Source organism: Papio anubis, chromosome 5 (genome assembly GCF_008728515.1).
Source record: "Papio anubis isolate 15944 chromosome 5, Panubis1.0, whole genome shotgun sequence".
Taxonomy (NCBI): domain Eukaryota; kingdom Metazoa; phylum Chordata; class Mammalia; order Primates; family Cercopithecidae; genus Papio; species Papio anubis.
The window spans coordinates 140,894,096-140,907,717 of NC_044980.1; positions in this window are offsets into that span (position 1 = coordinate 140,894,096).

Below are 13,622 nucleotides of genomic sequence, written 5' to 3' on the forward strand. Positions count from 1 at the left end.
GTGGAGAAACACAAGTGGTTTTTGTGTGTTGATTTTGTACCTTGCAACTTCAATATTTTTATTAGCTTTAAAAGTTCTTTTACAGCATCTTTAGGGTACTGCCTATAAGATCATGTCATCTGCAAACAGAAATAATTTAATGTTTTGCTTTCAAATTTGGATGTATTTTATTGCTTTTTCTTACCTAGTTTATTTGGCTAGAACTTCCAATTCCGTATTGAATAGAAGTAGAAAAAATAGACATCCTTATCTTGTTCCTCTCATAAGGACAAAGCTTTCATTCTTTATCCACTGAGTTTGATGTTAGCTCTGAGTTTATTATATATGGCCTTTAGCAAGTTGAGAAAGCTTCCTTGTATCCCTAGTTTATTGAGTGTTTTTATCATAAAGTCATGTTGAATTTTGTCAAATATGCATCAATTGAGATGATCATGAGCTTTTTTTCTCCCTTTTTTTCTACTAATTTAGTGTATTTCATTGGCTGAACTTTCTATGGTGAACCATTCTTGCAGCAAAGAATAAATTCCACTTGATCATGGTATGTGATTCCTTTAATATGCTGCTGAATATGGTTTGCTAGTATTTTGTTGAGCAATTTTTGCATTAATATTCACAGATGTTATTGATCTGTGGTTTCCTTTTTTGTGTACTCTCTTTACCTGTCTTTAATATCAGGGTAATACAGAGCTCATAGAGTGAGTTAGACAGTGTTCTTTTTTAATATTTGGGAAAAAATGGTGTTAATTCTTCTTTAAATGTTTGGCAGAATTCACTAGTTAAGTCATCTGATCAAGAATTTTTCTTCAATAGGTGGTTTTGATTACTGATTAAATCTTGTAGTTACAGGTTTAGTCAGATTTTCTATTTATTCATCATTAAATTTTGGTAGATTCTGTGTTTCCAGAAATTTATTCATTTTATTTAGTTAATCTAATTTGTTGGCATACAATTGTTCATAGTCTCTTAATTTTCAAAAATTTCCGTAAGATTCATATTAATATATAACTTTTGTTTCTGATCTTAGTAATTTGAGAGCTCTCTTTTTCTCTTAGTCAATATATCTAAAGCTTTATCATTTTGAAAAGCCATGTTTTGGTTTTGTTGATTTTTTCTGTTGTTTTTGTAGTCTCTATTTCATGCATCTTTGCTTTCATCATTATTTTTTTCCTTTCTTCAGTTAGCTTTGAATTTAGATTGCCCTTCTTTGTCTAGTCATTTAAGTTACACAGCTTGGTAGCTGATTTGAGTTTGTTCTTCTTTTTTTTAATGCACCAACATAGATATTTCATAACTACCAATCTTGCTATGAATGTTTGGCTAGTAACACACATTTTATAAATAGTTAAATTTTTCCCAAAGAACTAATAATTGTTACCTTTTATTTTTTCTTTATCTCTTTAGGGTAGGGATATCTCGAGAGTAGGAGTATTCTTAGTCTTTTATTTATTGTATTCCCAATCCATAAGGCAATGAGTGACACATACTTAGTGCTAATAAATGAGATGTGGGATCAAGAACTTAAATTATAACCAAATTTACATTAGAATGTTATTGGAGATTTGTTATATTTAATGGTTAACAACTTTGGCCTGTATAGTAAAGTTTTTTAAAAAATCAAATGTCTAGAGTCCAGTCTGGTGTAAAGCACCTGGTGATAGGATAATAGAAATTATAAGAAATGTGGTGACCTGTAAACTAAATGCCCCATCAAGACAAAAACCATAGCAACAAAGATAGAACAGAAAACATGTGAACTAGGCTCAGTCCATGTATCTCTGCTGCTTTAGAAACTCACGCTTTTCCACTAGGGGAAGGCATGTTCTAATATTAAAAATTATATACTATATATGTATAAAAGTGTGTATATGTATATGTGGATATATATATATATATGTGGATATATAAATAATTTAAAACACTTGGGGAAATATAGTTTGTGAATTAAATTATTTAAAAAAGAATACAACCAGGATGACTTTTTAATCTAAAAATTTCTAAGGGGATGAAATGAGAATAGGAGATATATAGCAGTCAGAGATGGATTGATGTTCAGGAATGGAGTAAGAGTACAAGAGTGGATGCCAACAAACTAGTAGTGAGAAATGAAGAAAATTAACTCTCAATTTTGTTGCCACAAAAGTATATGAGGTCATTTGCTGAGCAACGAAAATTGTAGTAGTAGAAAGAATCTCACAAATCTCAGGTCAGAGCAACAATGGCAATTACCTAAATTACTTTATTATATGAATATTTGACTTAATAAGCACAGTCCTTAAGTTCTCATTTCACAGGAAACTGTTAGCTCATCCAATAAAATCTAACTCATTCTGTGGCACTGATCTTGTTAGATGAGCAATGCTTTGGAAAGTTTTATAGGCTTAAGCAAACATCATTAAATACTTTCTTACTGAGTTTTTAAAGTCGTATCCAGCCCCTCCTATATGTGTCATAACTAATTATAGGTTGATTTCTGGGACTTACTGAAAACTTTCTTACTGTTTTATATTCACAAACACATAAGAATCTCATAAATACATCACTGTGTATGCATTCCTTCCCACCCCTCTAAGGACACTAGCGTTTTGTTTTTAAAATCCGAGAATCTGGAAAGAAACTCACTTCGACTTGCTAATAAACAATGTACATACCTGGTTTGTAGGAAGTGCTTGTACTATTGTGCTTAGATGAGAAATATGACAAGGTAGAAATACACTGAGAGGAATAGAAATGTGTAGTCTAGTAAGCAGACTGTGTAAAGCCAAAATATGTTAAAGAAGAATGTTCACTTTTAAAAATAGATATGGGGGTACACCTGCATTTTTGTCATGTGAATTTTTGCATAGTGATAAAGTCTGGGCTTTCGATGTAACTACCACCCCAATAGTGTGCATTGTATCCATTAGTTAACTTCTTATACTTTACCTCTCTCTCATCCTCCCACTTTTCTGAGACTTCAATGTTTATTATTCCACTCCCTATATCCATGTATACATATTATTTAGCTCTCACTTATAATTGAGAACATGAGAACATGCAGTACTTGACTTTCTTTTCCTGAATAATTTCACTTAAGATAATGGTCTCCAGTTCCTGTTGCTGCAAAATACATGATTTCATTTTTTATGCCTAAGCAGTATTCCATTTTCTTTATGTAGACGTACACTTATAGACACTTAGGCTGATGGTTGATTCCGTATCTTTGTTATTGTGAATAGTGCTGCGATAAACTTCTAAGTGCAGGTATCTTTTTCATATAATGATTTCTTTTTTGTAGATACCTACTAGTGGGATTGCTGAATTGAATTGTAGTTTTCTTTTTAGTTCTTTGAAAATCTCCATACTGTTTCAATAGAGGTTGTGCTAATTTACATTCTTACTAACAGTATCTAAATATTCCCTTTTCTCTGCATCCTCATCAACATCTGCTAATTTTTGACTTTTTAATAATAGCCATTCTGGCTGATGTAAGATGGCACCTCATTGTGGTTGTATTTTGCTTTTCTCTGATTATTAGTCATGTTGTGCTTTTTAAAAATATGTCTTTTTGGCCAACTGTATGTGTTCTTTTGGAAAATGCTTATGTTCTTTGTCCACTTTTTTTGTTGTTTGTTTGTTAGTTTGTTTGTTTTTCTTGCTGAATTGTTTGAGTTACTTGTAGATTGGATATTAGTCCTCTGTTGAATGCATACTTTGCAAATCCCATTCTGTAGGTTTTCTATTCATTTTATTGATTATTTCTTTTGCTGTGAAGAAACATTTTAGTTTAATTTAGTCCCATTGATCTACTTTTGTTATTGTTGCATTTGCTTTTGAGGTCTTAGTTATGAACACTTCGCCTAGGACAATGTGCAGAAGAATTTTTCCTAGGTTTTCTTCTGAAATTTTTATAGTTTCAGGTCTTACATTTAAGACTTTAATTCATGTTTTTGTTAATTTTTTGTTTATGGTGAGAGATAGGAGACCAGTTCTTTTTTCTACATATGGCTATCCACTTTTCAAAGCACCGTTTAATGAATAGGGTATCCTTTCCTCAGTGTATTTTTTGTTGACTTTATGGCTGTAAGTATGTGACTTTTTTTCTGGGTTCTGAATTATTGATGATACTGGTATGAGATGCAATAAGTTAGAGAGGATAAGTTGTGAGATTCAATATTTAATACGTTAGTTGAGAATACAAGCTCTCACTTATTATTGCATATTTAGACAATAATTTCACAAATACACTCCAGTACCCCACAACCCTTACACCCTTCAAGTAATTTTTCACAAAGTGAAAGCAGTGATCTTTGAAATTATTTTTAATCATGATGCTTTTTATATGACTCTCATTACCTTTATGGTAAGAATAATATAAACCCAAGTCTTCAGCATAAAACTCTAGATTCGACCAAGATGCAGTAAGAGGGAGTGGTTTTACCCTCATACCTAAAACAACTAATAAACTAGACAAAATATACTTAACAATGTTTCTCATACATTGGACACCAGGCACAGGACATTGATTCTCAAGGGAAGAAATAAAGGAAGTGAGACCTAAAATGGCACCTGTTTGCTCCTTGGAGATTTTTCAGGTGAAAGCACAGGAAGGTGAAACCTAAGCGGACCTTAAATCTCCATGAGGTGAAGACAAGCAACTGGAGTTCAGAGGGCAGAGTAAGAGAGGTTAGAAGACTAGAAAGACACCCTTTCTAGTCTTCAGCTCGATGTTGATCATGATGTGTGTGTTAGGAAACTACATAAGGCCAAGAAAAGAACACCCTAAATGAAGTACATAGATAATAATCCTTGGAGTTCACACAGAACTGAAAATATTGTGTGGTCCTACCAACAGAGTGAAAAACTTCATAATACATGAGTAGCATGTAGAGTGTTCGGTACGGCATTGCCTCTGTAGTGTGTGGGTACAAGTGGCCCTAGAATAAAGGCTACTCTGGTTTATTTAACAAAACATTAAAGCAAGTCTCACACACACACAAACATCAAATCTTTTCAAGTAATTTAATTGTATCCAGGGACAGAGATGAAAAGTATTTAAAGAAAATTTTTTAAAATCCAGTGTCCAACAAAGTGAAATTCAAAGTCTGGTATCCACAGAAGCAGGAAAATATAACCCGTAATATGAAAAAATATAAATCAGGTAAACAGACTCAGAAATGAGACAAATAGTATAATTGATGATGAGGGCATTAAATCAGCTATCCTATGTGTTCAAGAAGGTAAAAGAAAAATAGAACATATTAAGTAGATTCAAGAGAGATATGTATTTTTTAAAAGTGTATTTTTAAAGATGAGAAAACACAATGCTTGGAGAGGAAAATGTACTATATGGTTATTAACAACAGATTAGACAATGCAGAATAAAAGGCTTGTAAACCTGAAGACACAACATTAGAAATCAACAAAAAGAAAACAGAAAAAATATTCTGAAGAAAAAAATGAAGAGAGCATTAGTAAGTTGTGGGACTTCATGCAGCTTATGAGAAGTGGTAAAAATTATGAAAAATGTGAAGAAATAACAGAAATAATCTTAATTTGATAGAAACTACAAACTCATCGATACAAAGATCTTAGTAGATCTCAAGCACAAGAAACATGAAGGACACATAAAAACCTTTTTTTACAGTTCCATCTCTGTATTTGAGTCTAACCATTACTCTCATTTCCAAAAAAAAAATACTTTCATTCTTATTTGTTTTATTTCTATAGTATTCTTTATTCTTAGAATGCTGGTTATCCCTTCAAGTGCTTCAACACTTTCTAATATCTCTGAGGGCCAGGTCCTTTGTGGAGCCTGGTCATGACCATCTCTGCTAAACCACTCCTCCATCCTACTTCCAAGTGAATATGGTCTCTTTAGTGGTTCTCTACTTATCTGTGTATAACTTTAAATAAAATTTTTATCCTGTTGCCTATGAGCTTCTCTTACTCATCTTTAAAATACTAATAATCAGTAGGTTCCACCCAGTAAGTGTTTGAGAAAAAAATGAAGAATGTAAGCTCTATGGATATATCTTTGTTGTTACTATATTTTCAGCATCTAATAATACTTAGAGTAACAGTCCTCAATTATTATATTCAAAGAAGAAAGGACTTTTCATTGGTTCACATTTGTAAAATCAAATGGTGTCTATGTGCTTCCATGTGCAAAACAAAAGATCCATGAGCAATATCCTAGTGTGTATGCACCTGTGTTTGTATGTATATTTGTGTGTATGTAAGTGTAGATTTGATGGTGAGAAAATATACACATAATTAATGAAATAAAAAAGATAATTTCAGATATTGAAAAGTTTTATGTTGACAATAAAACACACTGATTTAGGTTGGAGTATTTTAAATAATTAGGAAAATCTTTACTGAACCAGTAATGTTTGAACTGTTACTTCTGGAAAGAAGAAATGGCCGTTTACATTTCTGGCTCAGTAGTTTTCCAGGCAGAGGAAACAGTAACAACAATGAGGTAAACAGTGAATGATGGATTTGAGAAAGAGAAAGAACACAAGTGTGCGTGGCATATATGTACAAGGACCAAAGTCAACCTGTGAATTACTTGTTAAAATTAACACGTAAACAAGACCGAGTAACAAGTAAACCAAGTAAAACAGGTAAACCAAGTAAACAAGAAACCATCATGCATAGGCTGACTAAAAGCAAGAGGCCTAAGGAAACAGCCCCATGATTCACATTCACCTTGAATGTCTAGAGTTTCTAATTCGATGTTTGTTGAGAGTGCCCTCTTACTTTGTCCATTAAATCCCTTGACTTCAAAATTCCTCACATCAGCATTTTTATTTCCCTGGTAGTTGTGTCACCAAGCCTTATTAGTAATAAAATTGTGCACAAATTGTGCAAATCATCCTATAGGTTACTGCATAGTGAAAGCTCTCTGACCCAAGGCTTTACTGGAGGCAAGTCTAACTTATGCAAATTGGAAGATGATGACTCGATTGTAATTATCACCATGGGCTAAACAGTGGAAACTATGGGTATGTTACTTGTACATTTCATTCTACCTAAACACTAGTTTTTGACTATTGTTCCTGTCTGTTAAGGCCTGACGTTTCTTTGGTTTCTGCTGTCTCTACTCTTTGGGGAAATACATTACATAATTAAGGTGGGGATTGTAACTGATTACCACATTTATAGGTACTTAGATTCATTCATATATCCACTTAAAATACAGCCTGTAGAATGTCAACAGTGAACTCTATTAACATATTTCCTATAAACCATGCAGATCTTATTGACCAAGAAGCCATCAGGTACCCTTCTGCTTTTTATTAGTGTGGCCTATTTATTCCTCTTTGCAGGTGAGTTTTATGGAATTCTGGAACAGACTGGTCAATGACTGAAGTTGTAACATGATTTTCTTTATGAAGATAATAAAGATGGTTAATCATAGTGACTACAAATCACACTTTTAATTTAGAAGGATTTTTTATTTATAAATTAGCTCCTTTAATTTTCACAAAAATGCTAGCGAAGAGATAGCTTTATCAAATTCAAAAAGCAATGTTACATGTCAAAATGCGAAGACCTGCTCTAGGTCAAACAGGCCTTTTAATCTAGGAGTCCCAGGATTAGGACTTATGTTCCCCTTAGTAAACCACAATTAACAACATACGTTTACAGACAAGTTTCATCTTTAAAAAAATAAATGTATATTGAATCAGAAATTCTCATCTTAAGTCACCTCCAACAAATTATTTTCTAAAGAGCTTCAACTGCTAGAATTTTGGTGAGATCCTCCTATTTTACAAATAGTTGTTGTTATTTTTTACCCTCTGGGTAGGCAAAGTGAAGAGATGACTAGATAGGTAAGTATATAGAGAAAGACGAGAGAGAGAGAGAAAGACAGAGAGAGAGAGAAATTAAGATTAACTTGCATAACACATAGCTAAAAAAGGACAGACACTTTGGGTCATTTGACTCCATTGCTATTGTTGTTTCCACCAAGTATAATGACTACTGAAAGAAAAGCCTTGGTCTATCATTTCACTCCAAGACATATGAAACACATTATCCTCCTCCTTAAATATGTGGGTGTGGTGAGCCTGCTCCAAGCCAGAATTTTGACCTTACTCTCAAATGTGAAGGAGAGTAAAAATGGAAGACAATTCTACAGGTGGGAAAATTTCCATTATTATAAGAAAAATTTAATGTTTCAGTTAAGATAACTGTAGCATCTAAAAAAATTCATCAAAAAGTCTTCTGAAATGATTTGGAAAATAGGTACATAAAGAGAGATGGAGCAATCTTACTCCATGCAACCAAGAACACCTTCAACAAATAGACAGTCTCTAAGACCTCAGAGTATGAACTTGATGAGAATTTACTTTATCACTGCCCGACCTACAAGACACTCAACAATATTTATTATTGATATTGCTATTGTGTCATATCAGCAGTACTAGAGTTAGAAAAAAGCATGGGCAGGACAGATGAGAGCACTGAGAGTCTAAGAGGCAATTGTTTAGGCAAAATACAAATGCATCTGCTGTGACCCATTTGTTATTTGGAAATTTACTACATTGAGTTCCATTAATGAGTATCTGCATGTGAAAATAACTTCTATAAAATTTACCTATTGTGATAGAGATATAGTAGAACAAATATAGCAAAATGTTAATTGACTAATCTTGATGGTGTGTGTATTGATTAGCTCATTTTCATGCTGCTTATACCAATATGCCTGAGACTGGGTAATTTACCAAGAAAGAGGTTTAATGGCTTCACAGTTTCATGTGGCTGCGGAGAGCTCACAATCATGGCAGAAGGCAAAAGGCGTGTCTTACATGGAGGCAGACAAGAGAAGAGAGAATCAAGCAAAAGGGGTTTCTCCTTATAAAACCACCAGATCTTGTGAGAATTATTCACTAAACAAGAACAGTAAGAGAGAAATTGCCTTCATGATTTAATTATTTCCCATTGGGTCCCTCCCACAACATGTGGGAATTATGAGATTCAGTAAGAGATTTGGGTAGGGACACAGCCAAACCATATCAGTGGGTTTTCACTGCAGAATTCTTTAATTTTATCTGTATATTACAATGGTTCATAATAAAATTTTTGAAAAATTAACCTGAGCTGTAAGTGTATATATATACACACACACACACACACACATGTATACATACACATGTATATGTGTATATATATAAACAATCCATCCATATATATGTGAGTGTGTATATATATATATTTATGTGTGTAAAAAAGTATATATATATATTTATGTGTGTGTGTGTTATATAAACAATCCAACTCTATCTGGTTCTATAAGTTTCCTTTGATACTCATGTGAATTCCAGTCAGTTTAGAAGATAATTATGCAGTGAGAAAAAGTTGCTTTCTTACTATAGGAAACTTAAACTTTGTCTCTTTTGATCCCATAAAATTGCTTGTTTGATTAAAAGAAACAATCTATTATTTTCAAACTTCTCCTTCTTCTAAGTAAGTTGAAGAGAAAATCAAGCACAATCCAGAACCACTAAATCTGAAAGTCTTAGAACTGGAAGTAAGTGGAAAAATGGTCTAGTTCATCTCTCCTCTCAAAGTTGAAATTTTCTTTAGAACTCTAAAATATTTATCCTGAACTTCCTTATACTATTTCTGCTCTCTGTAACTAAACAGTTCAAATGATATCTTTCTTCTCCATCGTGATGCCCTTGAGAAGATGGAGCCAATGACCATAACACACCTGAGCTTGTGCTTTTCTGAGCTTAAATTTCTTACTGCCATAAATCTACTTCATGCTTTATGGTCTCCAGACCTCACATTATCAAAGTTATCTTTTGGACATGCTCCAATTGATTCCAGGTTCTCTTATTTAGAGAAACCAATCTTGAAGACAATATTCCAATGTCTAATAACATTGAGCTTATGACTAACTAAAAATCCCAAGGTGATTTTCCCATGAGCTGCTGTTTGACGTAATAACTTGAAGCAACAATGCCTATTGTGTAATGTTATTTCTTAAACATGAGTTCTACTGTCTCCTGTTACCTCATAAAAATGCATTACTTGTCATCATTCATCTTGATGAATACTGTATGCATTCATTACTACTAATGACAAATATTCAATGCATTTTTACTTGCTTTTAAAAGATAATTTAAGGTAAATAATTGGCACATAAATCACTTGAAAGTTTCTCTTGTGGCCATATAAACGTGGAGAACAAATAATACTAACGAAAGATAAGCCATCCCTTAACAATAAAAAAGTGAACACCGAATTTACCACTTTCCCAGATGGGTTTCATCATTTTAATTTTCTTCTGGAAGGAAGATATCGAATAGACAGATATTAAAGTTTGAATATTTATGGGAGTTGGGGCAGGGATGGAGCTAATTTTGAAAATGACAGTTTATTCAAGAAGCAATACCTTCCAGTTTGTGAAAATTACTCTGTAATTTATTAAAGACAGTGACAGTGTTTGGCAGTTAGGGTGAAGAGTTTTTCCAATATATAACATGGTGGTAGCGAGCATGGTTTCTCTGAAGAGCACCTACTGCAGAGTTAGGCTTAACTCCACCCAACAGCCAAGTCTGAAACAACTGGCGGTACCATGAGGGCTTTCATTTTCTTTCTCTTCATGCTCCTGGCCATGTTCTCAGGTAAGAAAGTCACAGTCAATAGCTTTCCTTCCAAATCTCAAAGTAAAGAATTAAAAATGTTAAGTGATTTAGCAATACATTGTCAAAATATTTAAAAATAGGCAATCCATTAGACAGAGAAATGGAAGAAGGTAAATTTCCAACAAAATAAATGTAGATCCGGAGTCATAAAAACAGTGACTAAATGAAATAAGAGTGAATAGTTTGGTGTGGCTGAAGAGAAACAGATACAAGGGAATAGGAAAGGCAAGACATTAGACTGGAAAGATGAATTTAGACTAAGGGACTTACGAGTTGGTGAATGTTCAAGTTCATAATTTGTAAGGAAATGGTTTTGTGATATGATCCTGGGTTGCATGTTAAATAATAATGTGTTCAAATCCTGATTCTTTTTCCCATTCATGTGATTCGAGAAAACTTGTTTAACTTACTTGAATCTCAATTTTCTCATTTGCAAAATGGAAATTATTATTCTTTCCTATAGGATTGTTTCGGAAACTATACAGATAATAGCTTTAGTTACCATTACTTGTGTTTTCTTAGGTACTTGACTCTCAACTTACTTTTCTCTATTCCTTACCTCAGTAAAGTTAAGTGATTTTCAGACATGTAAATTTCTAGCTTTGAGATGTAAATTTCTCAAGGTATCAAACAACACAGTTAATACGTTTCTCAAGACAAAAGTTACGATAATGAAGCTGATTCTAATTTATCCCCAAATCATAAGCTCCCACTTGACCATCTTTCGTATACCTAGTGAAATGAAATAATAAAAGTAAAGTGCCTCAGATCCCCCTCTTCTTATATTTGTAGCATCAAAGTAGTGGTTCTCTTCTCATTGGAAAAATTGCAAAGCTGTTTCAGAGTTTTGAGTACAAGAGTGATAATATTCATCTTGCTAAGAAATATCCGTCTTGTGGTAATATTAAAAATGAATTACATGTAAGAAAAGTTGTACAGTAATACCACTGAGGAGCTGCTGAAGTAACAGAGTCAAGAAAAAAAAAAGGAGAGTTAAGTGATAGAATTAGAGAAAAGAGGAGAGCAATAAGGGTGGGTGGGTGTGTGTATGTGTGTGTGTGTGTGTGTGTGTGTGTTTTAAGGGGGAAAAACAGATATTCAGATAAAATTCCTTTATAGAACATATATTTCATATTTCATGATGGCAAGTACTAGAACTGTTGTGACTTTCAGTGCCTTGCTAAGTGCTAGAAGGTATTTTGTGATGGAAGAAAGTGTATTAACTAATACCAGATTCAGTGATTATATAGATTGGAAGATGAAGAAGAGAGATGAATCAGAAAAGCAATGCTAAGCACATCCTAGAGTTTGTAATATCAGAAAGGAAGAAATGCAAAATAAAACAAAGCTGAAGATACTTATTTTCCAAGTTTTTAGCTTAAAAAATAGATGGTAAAACCACATTATAATATCTTAATTGCCTCTTATTACTCAAAAATTTACCCCTAGTTTTTATTTCATAAATTTACTTATGTATGTAAGAAATGATGTATTATTAGGATTTTCATTGATTCATTACTTACAATAGCAAAAGAGGGAAATAAACTACCTGTTTATTACTAGAACACTGGTTAAGTAAATTATGGTAAACCCATAAAATAGGATACTATGCAACCAGTGAGGGGAAATAAATAAACATGCTCTATATGTATTGATGTAGCAAAACCTTCATTATATTGATTGTCCTTGGAGAAAACAAGGAGTAGAACTCTGTGTAGAGTGTGCCACCAATTGTGTGGATAATTATATTCATATATGTTTGTAAATACATAGGATATCCATCAAATAATTCACAAAAACCTGTAAATGTGATGGTGTTTTATGCACGTTACTTTTACCATTTCCCAGGAAATAGGAAATAATTATATCCTAGGTAGGAAACTATTTTTGTGGGGGATTTGGAGTGGGGGTACAGACCAGAAAGAAAAGGAAAGTAATTTTAAACTGTTTACTCTTTGCATCTTTAGGATTTGGCTCCATTTACTTGTGTCACCTGTTAAAAAAACTGAAAATCATTAATAAAAATATGTTGCCAACTTTTTTTTCCTATTTCATCCATATATCTACTTTAATTGATTTCTACTTGGCGTTAGTAACTGTTAATGAGCAATGTTTTATTCCTAGAACTGAAAGAATCCGTACATGTACTCATCTCTCAGCTAAAGAAAATTATTTTTTCTCATTAATTTCTCTGGTTGAATCTTACGTTTCTTATGTACCTCCTCCTCCAGGAAAAAGAAAGGATATCATACTCTCCGCTTCCTTGATTAGGAGACTATTGTCTAGTTTACTTCTCACATGATAGCATTGATCATTCTACTAGAATATAAAGTCCCACTTATTTGCCCAACTACTAGACTTCTCAGCTTCATGTGGGCAGGGCCATGAATATCTTGTTCATTCCTAGTTCTTTCTAAGGTTCTTTTATAATAATGAATTCTTTAAATTTATATTTTTTGTTAAATTGAATGAATGTCTAAGTTATACCCACAAACCATATCCACACTATACCACAGTTTAGTTAAGCAGGTTGCTAACTACTAAGTTTCTGTGTCTTGACTAGGACCTTAATCACCTGCAGTAGTATACCATAGCATGCTCAGTGCATACCAATTGATTATCATTTGACTTTACTTAAATTGACTTGAAGGTACAAATGTATATATTTATGGAAATGTAAAGCAGAGCAATTGAAAATTCAAGTGAGACCCTAAGTATACATCTGAAATAATCAACATCGGAATGATTTAAAAATGCATAGATTAAAAAAAACTACCAAGAAAGCCTATGCAGAAAACAAAATGTAAGCCTAATTAAAACCTTTAAGAGAACCCCACATTAGGAAAGAGAATAAAGAAAGAGGAATTATCAAGCAAGAAAGAAAGGATGAGAAAAATAACACTTCTACCAAAAAAAAAAAAAAAAAAAGGATAAGAAGCATAGACCTAATGCATTACTTTTATACTTAGCTCTAAAGTCACT